The sequence below is a fragment of the Tamandua tetradactyla genome, chromosome 3 (assembly GCF_023851605.1).
Source record: "Tamandua tetradactyla isolate mTamTet1 chromosome 3, mTamTet1.pri, whole genome shotgun sequence".
NCBI classification, from domain to species: domain Eukaryota; kingdom Metazoa; phylum Chordata; class Mammalia; order Pilosa; family Myrmecophagidae; genus Tamandua; species Tamandua tetradactyla.
In genome coordinates, this window is record NC_135329.1 from 83,077,116 (window position 1) to 83,091,828 (window position 14,713).

General features: G+C 36.6%; 2 long non-coding RNA genes across 2 annotated transcripts in view; both read left to right on the forward strand.

Annotated features, from left to right (window-relative positions):
* LOC143676195 (uncharacterized) overlaps nt 1–14,713 on the forward strand; it is a 264,759-nt gene that overhangs the window by 119,104 nt on the left and 130,942 nt on the right. The gene's annotated exons all lie outside the window — the stretch shown is intronic.
* Nucleotides 14,050–14,713, forward strand: part of LOC143676196 (uncharacterized) — a 94,837-nt gene continuing 94,173 nt past the window's right edge. The window contains exon 1 of the long non-coding RNA XR_013171899.1: nt 14,050–14,140. This is a non-coding gene — a long non-coding RNA (uncharacterized LOC143676196). The remainder of the gene's footprint in view (nt 14,141–14,713) is intronic.

The window sequence follows — 14,713 nt, forward strand, 5'->3', positions numbered from 1 at the left end:
TCCTCCTGATCACAAATTGTTGAATTGTTTCTTTTTCCTTAAATTCTGTAAGTTTTTGCTATAAAGTATTTTGGGACTTTTTTGTTGACTGCATATGTTTAAGTTAATTGTATCTTTTGATATTTTGACTGCTTTGTCATTACAAAATCTCCTTTATTTTCTCTAATAGCAATTTGGTCTTGCTGTCTATTTTTTCTGATAATGATGTGGCCATTGCAGTTCTCTTTAGGTTAATGTTTGCATGACATATCTTTTGCCACCCTGTTACTTCTAACCTATTGTGTCTCTGAATCTCAAGTGTGTTTCCTACAAGTATTTCTCCTATAGCTGGATTATACTGGATTTTTAATCATTGGGCTAATCTCTTCTCTAAAATAGAATATAAAATCAATTTGCATGTATTTAATATTGCTAAGGTTGAATCTACATCTATCATTTTGCTGTTTCTTTTTTTATGTTTTTGTTCCTTTATTGTTTTATTTGATTCCTTTTTGTGAATAATAGATATTTCCTAATATAGAATTTAAATTTCCTTTTTGTTCCTTTTGTTGTACATTTTAAAAGTATTTTCTTCATGATTTCCCCGAAGACTATAATTAACATTTTATGTTAAAACAATTTGTTCTAGTGAATGTCAACTAATTTTATTTGTATCCAAAACCTTTGTTTCAATATAGTTCCATTCTCACTCTCCTCCTTTGGCTATTATCATATAAATTACATCTGTATGAATTATAATCTCAACACAGATTTCTAATTATTGCTTTTTCCAGCTGTTTTTATATTATATAGCAGAAAAGTATTACAAACAATAATTCATTTATGGCATCTTTTATATTTATCTAAGTGTGGATCTTTGACTATAGCCTATTTGGAGTTCATGAACTCCTTGGTTGTGCAAGTTAATGTTTTTCATTTCAGATTTGGGTAGTTTTCAGTCATTATTTCTTCAAATATTTTTCTGCTTTTTAATCTTTTTTTTTGTAAATCGTATAATGCACACATTGGCTTTATTTTGTCATACGGGTCTCTGAGACTGTCAGTTTTTCTTCATTCTATTTTTTCTATTTTATGTACTAATAATTTCAATTAATCTATCTTCAAGTTTGTTGATTTTATCTTCTGCTATATGATCTTGATTGATACTCTTTATTTTAATTGTTGTACTCTACAACTACAAACTTTCTATTTGAATTTTCTTTTTTTTAAAAAATCTCTTTATTGATATTTTCTAGTTGGTGAGATCTCAGTCTTATACATTTCTTTAATTCTTTGGACATAGTGCCTTTAACTTATTTGAATATATTTAAATAGCTTATGTTAAATATTAGTTTAGTAAATGCAATGTTTGCTTCCTTTGGAGCAGCATCTATTGACTGCTTCATTTCTGTGTATTGGGCATATTCTCCTGTTTCCTTTCATATTTTAAAGTATTTTTTAAAACATTTTAAACAATATGACATGGCAAGGCTGGAATTAGCTTCACCATTGAGGATTTCTTTTATATTCTGTTGTATATTTGTTGTTAATATTGTTTCATTTTGCAACTTTCCCAAACAAATTCTGTAGTCTCTGTTTTTTGAAGTATGCAGTCACTGTAGTGTGTGCTTGATTGGCTCAGTAGTCAGGTTATATATGGATATGATTTCTTTAAACACCTTGCACCAATAAGTCTACTACTCTTTGCTGAAGAGCTCTGCATGCATTCATTTATTTTTATTGTACAGAAAAATACTTTGCATGTGCTCTGGGGCACACCTTCAGTCTCTTAAGAGATAATTCACATGTTTCTTTTAGCCTTCATTTCTTATGTGCATAGAACCTCAAGGTGAGCCAGCAGTGAGAGCTTACAGCCTTTCTGGTATTTCCTTAGCATTTGCACAAATCTATGCATATCTGTGGCCTTCTAGATTCCCAGGAAAATTCTGAACTTTCCAAAGTCCCCTTTTGGCATCTCATTCCCCAGCCTTTTCCTTTCAAGAGCTTGCACCGCTATTTCTGCTTCAGGCAGCTGAGATGTTAAACAATTGCTACTAATTGTTTCAACAAACACCCGGGGAAAAGGGATGTTTTCACAGAGGGACCTTTGAATCAGTTTAAATAAAGACAAACTCTTCAACTGGAGTTTTTCAGAGGCCTGCCAGATGGGTCATGTATTGAAAATTATCTGGGTAGAAAGTTCCAAACCCATTCTACCCTCTTTTCTGACTGAGCCAGATTGATGTTTTTCAGCCATTGTCATTGTGAGTCTGTTCTCAAAGTTACTATGGGGTTGGAGTGGGGAAAGCATGGTAATAAAGCAATACAATCCAAAAAGCTCACTGCTCCTACTGAAATCCTGCTGCTTTTAGTGGACTAATGATCCTCAGATTGTTGCAAGCCTTTAATTAATTTCCAAAGTTCTGAAAATGTTGATTTGGGTAATTTTTACCAGTGTTCTCTTGCTTTTATAGAAGAACAGATTTTCAGAGGCCGCCCCAGAAGTTCTTCCCAAGGTCATGCTTTTACACCTCACAATCTGCCCACTAGACTCAAATTATTTCTAGTCTCTTTATATGCAAAATATCCCTTTGCACCTGAGCTAATGCTATAATGCAGAGTTATTTTATCATCATAGCATTAGCTCAGGTGCAAAGTCCAGGATCTGACTTGAATCAGGTCCAAGTGTGATTGAGACACCTCAGTGAGCTTCTCATATGCAGCTCCTTGGGTGGTGCTCTGGATCAGAAGACTTATGAATTGGGAAAAATTTGTCTCCTACCAGCCAACATTACGTGATGGAATGAATCTAACTGGGGTCACTTATTAGACAAAGCCACAACCACAAATCTCTGAAAAGGTAAACCTGTCTCTACCTTGAGTTCCGGCAAGGCTTTAGTATGATAACACCCTTAAGATTCTTAGAAGACCTAGCGTGTAATGGAGAAGATTTACAAGGAATACACTTAAGATCCTTAGTGGCCTTTTGTTTTTCTGAAAAGTATCATGAAAGACTCTTTTAGATTTCTTTTCAAGTCTTAGACTGTATAATCACAACTTTGGTTACTGATCTTTCTGAGGCCTCTCCTCATTTGAGAAATGTTTGTCCTCTAGAGCAGGTGAGAATAGGAAATAATTTTATTTTCAAACCTAACAAGTCCAGGCTCCTTTGAAATTGATAGCTTAAGTTTTAAGTCTTCTTTACTTTCCCTTATTTTATCACAGATAGCGAGAAAAAACCAGTGGTAATTTCTCTAGCTAGTCATCTAGTTCATTAAGTTTATTTCCTATTTTTTCACATTCTCCCAGCCGACTATGTTGCCAGACTTTTCACTACTACATAACGTGGATCCCTTTTCTTCAGGGCTACACTTATTCTTGCTTTATTTTGCTTTAAGCAATCACTGACAACCCCCGTGAGGGATATGCATTAAGAGTCTCCTCAGTGCCTTTCCAGCTTCCATTCACCACCCAGTCTCACAGCCAATGCCTCCCCAGTTAGACTTTTGTTATTTATTACCCCACTTCTTGGTGTCTAAGCCTGTATTGGTTATCTCTCACTTTGTCACAAACCACTCCAAACCTCAGTGACTTAAAACTGCAGTTATTTATTGTGTCCATGATTCTATAATTTGAGCAGGGTTGTTGTAGACAGCAGTGTTATCTGAGATGGCTCACCTGGGACAGGAAGTCTACTTCCAAGAGAGTTTGTTCCCCTGGCTGGCAGTTTCTCTCTGCCCAGGTCTCACAGTGAGGCCACATACGCAGTTGTGTAGCATGGTGGCTTTCAAGAGTGAATGTCCCAAGAAAAGGGAAATGGAAGCTACCATTTTTTCAAGGCCTGAGTCTGGGAGCAGACTCAGGGTTACCTCCCTAACATTATATGAGTCTGGCCATCACTGTGTCCAGATTCAAAGGGAGGAGAAGAGGGTTAAAGTATCTAGTAGTCATGTTTTAAAACATGGCATTATTTAAAGATTGTATGATGAGAAAGCCACATTCAAATGAAATAACTAGTGTTGGGGAAACTATTCCCTGGCCAGACTATCCCCTATTTAGGAAGGTCTAGGGTAATTCTGTGAAAGGTTTAAGCCAGGCAGGGTGATGAGTTCACAACACAGTGGCTATGAGACATAAATTGAAGGGACTGCACTGAACTCAGAGGCTTTTCCATTACTAACACCTGGCGTGTCTCCTGCTGCTCAGGCATGACAAATATAAATAACCCAGGAGCCTGTGGACACACGCTGTGTCTTGTTCTGTCTGATGAATTGCATTCCATGGGAGAAAATCTCAGCACTGGAGGTGGAGGAACATACTCTCCTCCTGTCAGAGATAATACATTTGAAGCCTAAGGCTTTAATCAGCAAGAGCTGGGATTTTGAGTCCTGAAATTCTAAGAATCAGAAGATTATGTCTATGCCATAAACATCTGGAAAATACTTACTGAGCCAGTTTTCTCCCTCCTTTTGAGACTGGGGGAAGCTGAGAGAGAGAGGAAAGATGGAGATCAAATTACCAAAATCAAGAGACTGGAAAGGGGTTCTGACAACGATACCTTGTCCCTACCACGTGTCAAGACTCTGCCAGAGAGGAAAATCACAGAACTCCACAATTAGTAGCAACTGTTTAACATCTCAGCTGCCTGAAGCAGAAATAGTGGTGCAAGCTCTTGAAAGGAAAAGCCTGGGGAATGAGATGCCAAAAGGGGACTTTGGAAAGTGCAGAATTTTCCTGGGAATTTAGAAGGCCATAGATATTCATAGGCTTGTGCAAATGCTAAGGAAATACCAGAAAAGGCTGTAAGCTCCCACTACTGGCTCACCTTGAGGCCCCTCTTTGAGGGGGCCCAGTGCCTTCCTTTCTGGGTGACTCTCAGCAACCCCATAGCCTGACCAGGAGATTTGGAGGGGCAAACCCACACAGGCCCCAGGCAGGCCAACCTACAAGGTGTCCCGTGATCTAGATCCTCACTTCATCTCTGCTGGGCACACAGGACATTTTTGCATGAACACATGTTCTTTTAGCCAAATGAAATTTCAGCCTCCTGTAAAACTGGTGGCTATGTAGGACCCTCTTTGCCTTTTGCAAATGTGTTAAAAGGGGAAAGTATTTTCCAGCAAGGTCTGGAGGGGGAGATAAAGGGCAACTAGGAACCTAGAGACCCCTTCAGTTAGTGCCCAGCTCCAGGGGGAGAGGGGCTGGTTATTCACTGGAGACCCCTTGAAGGGAAATGGAAAATCCCTGTGGCAAACCTGTGCCTGGCTCAGCAGCAGCAGTGGGAATGCCTGGACGCCTCTCTTTCCAGAAGCAATAGCCATCGAGGTGCGGCGCCCTCCACGTCCCGTGTGGTCCTTACACTCTCTGCTGTTCTCTGAAGACTCCCATTTTGGAGACACCGAGTCGTCACCCTTCCCAACAGGAGGCAGACAGTCTTACAGTTCTTCTTTCTTAGGACGCTGTAGCCCCAGTGGGCTAAAGGGTGCGATGGTCGAGGAGGAGGCTACAGTCCCACGGATCCTGCACGTGCCCACAGAGATGCTTCCAGCTGACATAGAGTCCATTCCTGAGATCCTGCCTCAGAGATAGAATAAACATCAGGGTCACTTCTCCAGTTCCTGCCCCCATTGCAGGAGTGGCAGGAAATTCGCAGCGCAACATGGCTGCTGCTGGAAATGGCTCAGCTAAAATCTTCAGGCACCACCTGGGAGAGGCCTTCTGGTGTTGACACAGCATTCCTTCACATTATTCCTGGAAGAGTGCAACCCAAAGCCAAGGAGATGTGACACTCCTGGAGGGGCTCTTCAAAACCAAATGTGTTCACTTTGCATGGCCATAAACTGCTTCATCTGAGTTAAATCTAAATGGATTATTTATAGAGACACAGGGTATGCAAAGAGGAAAGTCCTCATGCTCCCCACTCTCAGCCTTTTATTTCCTCCTGAGAGGAGGAAGACACTCTGTAATTAAACACTCTGTAGATTGTAGACCTGCAACTCAGAGAGGTCAAAAACTGCATTTCGCACTGAGGGGGGAGGCCTGGGCAAAGCCTTTGACATCTCTCAGTTCTGTCTTCCCACCCATGGGCACATTCTGGGCAATATTTCCCCTGGCCTCAGGCGTGAGTTCCTGAGAGCCAGGAGGACTGCGCTCCCTTCCTCTGCCTAAATACAGGCAGTAGCCAGGGGCCAGAATTCAAGGGCGGATAAAGTAGCATCCTCAAGCCACTAAGAAATTAAATCTCACAGGCTGATGGAAAGTGTGCTGTCCATCACATGTGCTTTCCATGCATAAGGAAAAGGGTCAAAAGAAGGAACCAGGTAATCAGTTTGAGATGCAGTTTGGAGTAGAGACCCTGTTACTAGCTAATAACCCCAGATCATTTGGACTGGGGAGACATTGGATATCTCTAGGCTGGCCTAAGCTTCCTCTAATTAGATTTAATTTGCAGGAGGCACCTCTGAGCCAGGTAGAGTTACATCTTTGCTGCCACGTAGGACCCCACTATAAAATGAAAAGGACCTCGAAATCCCCATCAGAACAGGACAACTTTCTCTTTCTCTGATGACGTTGGGAGGAGCTCAGAGAGAGGTGAAGATATTTTTCAAATTTAGTAGCCTCCAGAAGAGGAAGTGGAACATAACTTTCTCTTTAAAATGTGATGATGGTGGCTTTACATTATTGAAGCTCAGGCACCGGGTAAACAGAAAATAGAATAGATAAAATTATAGCATTCTACATCTCTCCTGGGGGTTTCACTTTTGGGCTCAGATTTACTATGTTAACAAGAGGCTGGTTGCAATTTGAGAGGAGCACTTAACACCCTTGCACCACCTGTTTGGCATGAGCTGCATCTGCATTCCTGCCTTGACAGAGTGGGAGTGAGAGGAGTTGGCAAGGTTAAGCAGTAGGACCAGAGTAACACTCATCATTCACTGCTCTGTAAGGAAACTGCTCAAACCCCGCTGGAGCTGACCTGACCCAGAACATGTTCAGATACCATGGGATCTGCTGTGATCCTGAGCATCTCATCAGGGGGATCTAGCTCCCACACACCTATGTCATTAGTACATCATGCCTTTCCTACGATCAGAATTAATCAAATTTCAGAGATGCTCTGAAATAATGTATTTAAAATGAAAGTCACATATTTCAGTGGCACCAGACTGGAAGAAGAAGTTATTACCATTCCACCTGCCCCTTATGAAATGCAAAAACACAGGTGGAGATGATGGTTGAAATGCTTCAAAGAGGCTGAGGGGGACCCATATTGGGAAATTCTCTTTATTCCTGCATTTGTATATGTTTGCTGCTAGTTTGTACCTAGCTCCATCTTTAAAAGCAGAATATTTTGTGAATGGAACCAAATGCTTACAGATGTATTTTTAAATATACCTTATTTTTAGAGGAATTTTATGTTTGCTGAAAAATTGTGCAGACAGTACAGAGACTTCTCACATATCACTTCCTCCCACCCTCACACACAGTTTCTCCAGTTGCATCTGTGTATGGTGTATTGCTTATAATTGATGAACCAATATTGATATATTATCAGTAACTAAAATCCATAGTTTACCTTAGAACTCACTCTTTTTTGTGATGTACGGTTCTATGGGTTTTGGCAAATGTATGCCTTGTATCCACTATTAGGGTTACATGCAGAATAGTTTCACTGCCATAAAAATGCCTTGCATCCACCTACTCTTACCCATTACCCATGAATCCCTAGAAACCAATGGTATTTTTACTGTCTATAGATCTGCTTTTTCTACAACACCATATGTTTAGAACCATATAGTATGGTTTTCTCAGACTGGCTTCTTTTATTTAGTAATTATGCACTTAAGATTTCTCCTTGTCTTTTTTTGTAGTTTGATAGCTAATATTTTTATAGCTGAATAATACTCAATTATATGGATGTTCCACTGTTTATTCACCTATTGAAATATATCTTGGTTGCTTCCAATCTTTGGCAACTATGAAAAAATATTCAGGGTCTTATATAGGTATTTATCAACTCATTTTGATAAATATCTAGGAGCATGATTTCTGGTTTGTATGGCAAGGAAATTACCAGACCGTCTTCCAAAATGGCTGCGCTATTTTACGTTTCCACTAGCAATGAATGAGAGTCCCTGCTGCTCCACATAACTCTCAATTTGGTACTGTCAGTGTATTAGATTTTCGCCATTCCAGTAAATGTGTAGTGGTATCTCCTTGGTGTTTTAAGTTGCAATTCTCTAATTATGTTGAGCATCTTTTCCTATGCATATTTGTCAACTGTATATGTTCTTTGGTGAGGTGTCTCATTAAAATCAACCCATTTTATAATTAGTTTCTTTATTTTTTCATTGTTTAATTTTAGGAATTCTTTGTATGTATTTGATATTAAGTCTCTTATATTTTGCAAATAATTATATTATATTTTGCAATATTGTACAAATAATTCTCCCAGTCTGGCTTGTCTTTTCATGCTTAACAATATCTTTTGTAGAGCAGATGCTTTTAATTTTAGTGGAGTCCAACTTACCAATTTGTTCATTCATGGATTACACTTTTGGAACAGTATCTAAGAAGTCATCTCCAAATCCAAGGTCACTTAGATTTTTTCCTATGTTATCTTTTAGAATTTTATAGTTTGCATTGTTAATTTAGGTCTATGATCCATTTTGAGTTAATATTTGTGAAAGGAATAGGGTCAGTGTTTACATGTTTTTTTTTTCAGTACCATTTGTTGAAAAGACTATCCTTTCTCCTGGTTCAAGGTAATACCTCGTAAAAATACACACATGCTTGTGCTTTGGGGTTTCTGTAAAGTTACTCTTTCACTCATTTTTGCTTGTACTCTTTGAAAGAATCATGGAACATTTTTCCATTTATTGAGATCTCATTTGACTTCTTACAGTGTTTTGCCATTTTCTTCAAAATATGCTTTTTTAGACCTATATTTCATTTATTGGGTGCCCTTGCAAATGGTATTGCTTTTCTTTTTTCTTTTCAAAATCCAATTGTTCATTGCTGCTTTCTAGGACTTAGTTGACTTTTGTATATTGATCTTGTATCCTCCAACTCACTGTATTTGCTTGTTAGTTCCAGAGGATGTTTAAGTAGATAATTTGGCAGATCATGTAATCCATAAGGAGACACGTTCATCATCCTTTCCAATCTATATGACCCCCCTTTTATGGTCTTATTGCATTAGCTAAGGACTTCCAGAATGATGTTGAATGGAAAGAGGATATCTTGTTCCATTTTCAATATTAGAGGAAAGTGTCTAGTCTTTCAGCATTAAGTATGATACTAACTGTAGGTTTAGTAAAACAAATTAACTAATTTAAGAGAATAGAAATCATATAAAGTATGTGTTTCAGGCCACATGGGATTAATCTAGAAATAAGTAACCAAAAGATAGCTGAAAATTTTCCAAATATTTGGAAAATAAGCATCATATTTCTAAAAAACTCATAGATCAAGAGAGAAGTCACAAGAAAAATTTACCAATATTTGAACTATATAATAATGAAAATAAACTTATCCAAATGTAGGAGACCTAGATAAAACAGTGTTTTAAGGGAAATATAGAGCATTAAATGTTCACTCATAAAAGAAGAAAAATATAAAATCAATGCTTTGACTTTAGGAAACTAGAGAAAGAAGAGCAAATTAAACCTAAAGCAAACAAAAGAAGCAAATAATGTGAATCAACATTCGAGAATAAACTTGGAATATGTCATTGGTAACAGAGTCCAGCAGGAGTTAGAAACAGGGTAAGATAATGGGTAATTGGAGCTGAAGTTCACCTGTCTTCCTAATTTGGAATTATGAGAGTTTTTATCATGAACAGGTTTGATACTTTTCTTCTTCTCTTCATATTATGATATGATTTCTTTTCTTTTTCCAGTTGATGGCGTGGATTATTATTTTCCAAATATTGAGGTAGCCTTACACACCTGAAATAAAATCTAATTTGTCATGACATAAAATTCATTTTATACATGGTTGAATTCGATTTGCTAATACTTTTTGAGGATATTTGTATCTGTGTTCATGAGAAATACTTGTCTCTGGCTTTCTTTTCTTTTAAGGCATTTATTTAGTTTTGGTATTCAAGTAAATGATATCATAAAGAATAAGTTAGCACCCCTGTTGATTCTATTTTCTGGAAGACATTGTGGAGAATTGATATTATTTCTTGCTTAAATGTTTGGTAGAATTTACAATGAAACCATCTGGAGCTGGTGCCTTCTTTTTTGAAGGATTTTAATAATTAATTCAATTTATTAAAAAATATATAGGACTCACTTTATCTATTATTCCTTGAGAACTTTGTGTTTTTCTATTTCATTTAAGTTATCAAATTTCTGAGCACAGGAGGTGTTCATAATATCCCCTTACTTTCATTTTAATACCCATGAGTTTCAATAGTAATATTTTGGTAATTCATTTCTTATATTGGTACTATGTGCCTTCCCCTTTTTTATTTTTGGTTAACCTGACTAGATTTTTATTAATTCTGTTGATACTTTCAAAGACCCAGTTCTTTTCCCTTTGATTTTCTCTGTTCTTTTCCCATTTTCAGTGTCATTGATTTCTGCTATAGTTTTATTATTTGCTTCTTTTTTATATATATATATATTTTTATTAATTAACGGGAAAAAAGAAATTAACCAAACATTTAGAAATCATACCATTCTACATATGCAATCAGTAATTCTTAACATCCTCACATAGATGCATGATCATCGTTTCTTAGTACATTTGCCTTGGTTTAGAAGAATTAGCAACACAACCGAAAAAGATATAGAATGTTAACATAGAGAAAAAAATAAAAGTAATAGTAGTAAAAACAAAACAAAACAAAACAAAAACCTATAGCTCGGATGCAGCTTCATTCAGTGTTTTAACATGATTACTTTACAATTAGGTATTATTGTGCTGTCCATTTTTGAGTTTTTGTATCTAGTCCTGTTGCACAGTCTGTATCCCTTCAGCTCCGATTACCCATTATCTTACCCTGTTTCTAACTCCTGCTGGACTCTGTTACCAATGACATATTCCAAGTTTATTCTCGAATGTTGATTCACATTATTTGCTTCTTTTGTTTGCTTTAGGTTTAATTTGCTCTTCTTTCTCTAGTTTCCTAAAGTCAAAGCATTGATTTTATATTTTTCTTCTTTTATGAGTGAACATTTAATGCTCTATATTTCCCTTAAAACACTGTTTTATCTAGGTCTCCTACATTTGGATAAGTTTATTTTCATTATTATATAGTTCAAATATTGGTAAATTTTTCTTGTGACTTCTCTCTTGATCTATGAGTTTTTTAGAAATATGATGCTTATTTTCCAAATATTTGGAAAATTTTCAGCTATCTTTTGGTTACTTATTTCTAGATTAATCCCATGTGGCCTGAAACACATACTTTATATGATTTCTATTCTCTTAAATTAGTTAATTTGTTTTTATGGTTCTGAATGTGGTCCATCTTGGTGAACTTTCCACATATGTTTATTATGTTGTGGTTGGATGGAGTATCTATAAATATCAATTATACCAAGTTGTAGTGCTGCTCAGGTCATAACTAATCTTACTGATTTTCTGCCTGCTTGGTATATCAAATTTCCACAGAGTCAACCTGAAACCTCCAACTCTACCAGGGAATTTGTTTGTTTCTCCTTTCAGTTTTTGTCTCATGTATTTTGATGCTCTTTGGTAAGGTACAAATGTATTAAGGGTTTCTATGTTTTCTTGAAGAATTGACTCATTTGTCATAATGTAAAGCCTTTCTTTATCTCATGTAATCTTCCTTGGTCTACAGTATGGTTAGTGAGAAATTAATTTAGCAACTCTAACTTTCTTTAGCATGGAATATCTTTCTCTTTCTTTTTACCTTTACCTATTTGAGTGTTCATAGTTAAAGTGGATTTTTTTAGGTCAAATATAGGTGTTGCTTTTTCTTTTCCACCCCACATTTACTGTCTTTCATTTGTTGCATTTAGACTATTTATATTTAAATTGATTATTGAAATAGTTGGATTAATATCTACCATATTTGTAATTGGTTTTTGTTTACTGCATTGGTTCTTTGTTCTTTTTACCTCCTTACTTAGTGCATCAATTATACTTAAAATATTTATAGTTCTCCCTAGAGTTTACAATACACATTTAACTAATCTAAATGCCACTTTTAAATAACAGTATAGAGTTAGCCATTTTGTAGAGTACGAAAGATTATTACCAATTCCCATACCCAACCTTATGAAAATGTTGCCACTAATTTCATTTAATTATATGCTATAATCACCCAATACTTTATGTCTATTATTGCTTTAAAATAAAAGTTATATCAATTAAGAAAAAATAAAATATTTTAATTTACCATCTATTATTTCTCTAATGCTCTTCTTTTCTTTATGTAGATACAAATTTCTAATTTACATCATTTTTCTTCTGGTTAGAGTACTCTTTTTTAATATTTCTTGTAGGATATTTCTGTTGGTGATTAATTCTTTCAGTTTTTGTTGTCTGAGGAAGTCTATTTCTCATTCACTTTTGCAGAATTATTTCACTGATTATAGAATTCCAGATTGTCTTTTTTTTTTCTTTCAACATTTTACCACTCTATTCTCTTCTTGCTTACATGATTTATGAAATGCAGTCTTCTGTAATTTTTATCCTAGTTCCTTGTTTCTCTGTGAGTAAGATGATTTTTTTCCCCTCTGGCTTTGTTTGTTCATGATTTTCTGGTTATTTTTGGTTTTCTGCATTTTGAATATAATATGCCTTGGTGTTTCGGTGATTCTTATTTGCTTGCTTTTTTTATTTTTAATTTTACTTTGGTTTGATTCTCTGAGCTTGCCTAGTATTAATTTTATTAAGTTCTTAGTCATTATTATTTCAAATATTTCTTCTGCTTCATTGTCTCTTTGATCTATGCAGATTTAACAGTGCTTGGATGTGCTTTCATCATTTTTCCCCTTTGCATTTCAATTTGGGAAGTTTATATTGAACTATCTTCAAGTTCATTTATTCATTCCTTTGCCATGTCAAGTCCACCAATCAAAGACATTCTTCATTTCTGTTACTTTTTTATCTCTACCTTTTTCTTTTGATTCTTTCTTGGAGTTTCCATCTCTCTTCTTACTTTAGCCATTTATTCTTACAGGTTGTCTACTTTTTCCGTTAGAACTTTTGATATATTAGCATAGTTATTTCACATCCCTGTCTGATAACTCCAACATCTGCATTATATTTGAGTCTGGTTCTAATGATTAATTTATCTCTTAGAACTTTTATTTTTACATTTTGGCATGCCTTGCAATTTGTGATTGTTGGAAGCCACACATGTTGTAATGCATAATAGGAATTGATGTAAATCTGCCTTGAGTGCAAATTTGCTTTGAATGCAAGGATTTATGTTAATCTGTGTAGGAGCTGGGCTGTGTTTAATGTCTGCTAGTTGTTGGTGCCAGGGGCTTTCAATTCCTTTAGGGACCTTCTTTTCTTTCACCTTTACCTTTTTGTGTTCTCTGTGTGCTGTCACGCAGAGAGCTGTGTCCTGCAGCCCTTTCAGCCGTGTAATTGTCTACTATTATACTGGGGCTCTGTTGGTTCATTGGTGAGGTGTGGGAAAAGAAATGGGCTTCATTATCTTCTGGTTAAGTCCCAGTCTTTGGTGGGTTTTTGTCTTGATGCTACGACAAATGGTTTCTGTCCCCTTTCCGGTGTGTATATATATATACTTTTTGTAAAAAAAAGTATATATATATACTTTTTGTCCCATTTTTTTCTCTATGCCTTTCACTGAATGCAATGTTCCCTATATATTTCTTTGCAATTCTGCCTTGATTGACTATTATTCTCCCTTAGGTGACACTAGAAGGCTGGAGAAGACTGGAATGGGGAGGGAACCCTTTCTTTGCAGCTGGAAAGTGTCTCAGAACTGTGTTCTGTGAGGTCCTTTTTCCTGGAGAGTAGATCTTCGCTATGGAGAGGGCTCCGAGCATAGAATTTTACAGTGAATATTCCCCTTCCCTTTACCAGAGTCAAGGGAGGATCTGATCTGGATCCTCACTCTGAGAATGTGTGGGTTCCTGGAGGTAAAACCCAAAGAAGCATGAAGGCCCTTAAGGCTGCAGTCCCCAGGAGTTCTCACTCTCAGGTGGGTCCACACTTAGCCTCTAACAATTCCTCAAAATAGGTATTTAATTACTCTTATCAGTTCTTGACCCTAGCAGCGCCTGTTCATGTAAATAAATCTCCAGATTACACAGAGATGTTTACCTGCTTCCTCAGCTCTCTGATTGGTTCCAGAAGAATCTCTGATTTTCAGTTTTTCCTTGTTTTACCAATGGGAGTGATGATTTCTGAGAACTTTACATGTCACAGCTGAAACCAGAAGTCTCTGCATTTTCAGTGATATTTTGGTTTAATTTCACACTAAGCACTCAATCCTAAAGTGATTTATTTGTTCATTAAACAAAATTATTTTGGGGGAGTGTCCTATGTTTCTGCGACTATGGAAGGTGTTGGCAATACAACTATAAACAAAGTCAAAGCAATCCTAGTGCTTAAGAGCATATGCATGATATGAATTCATACTGATAAAGGGGTAACTGCCACGTGTGGCTGAGGCAAGGGAAAGAGAAGTAGGGAGTGCTATGCCAACCGAGCAGAAAGTCTCTGGGTTAGACTGCGGGGCAGCAGCTGTCGGCCAGTTTTCTGAAGAGAGACA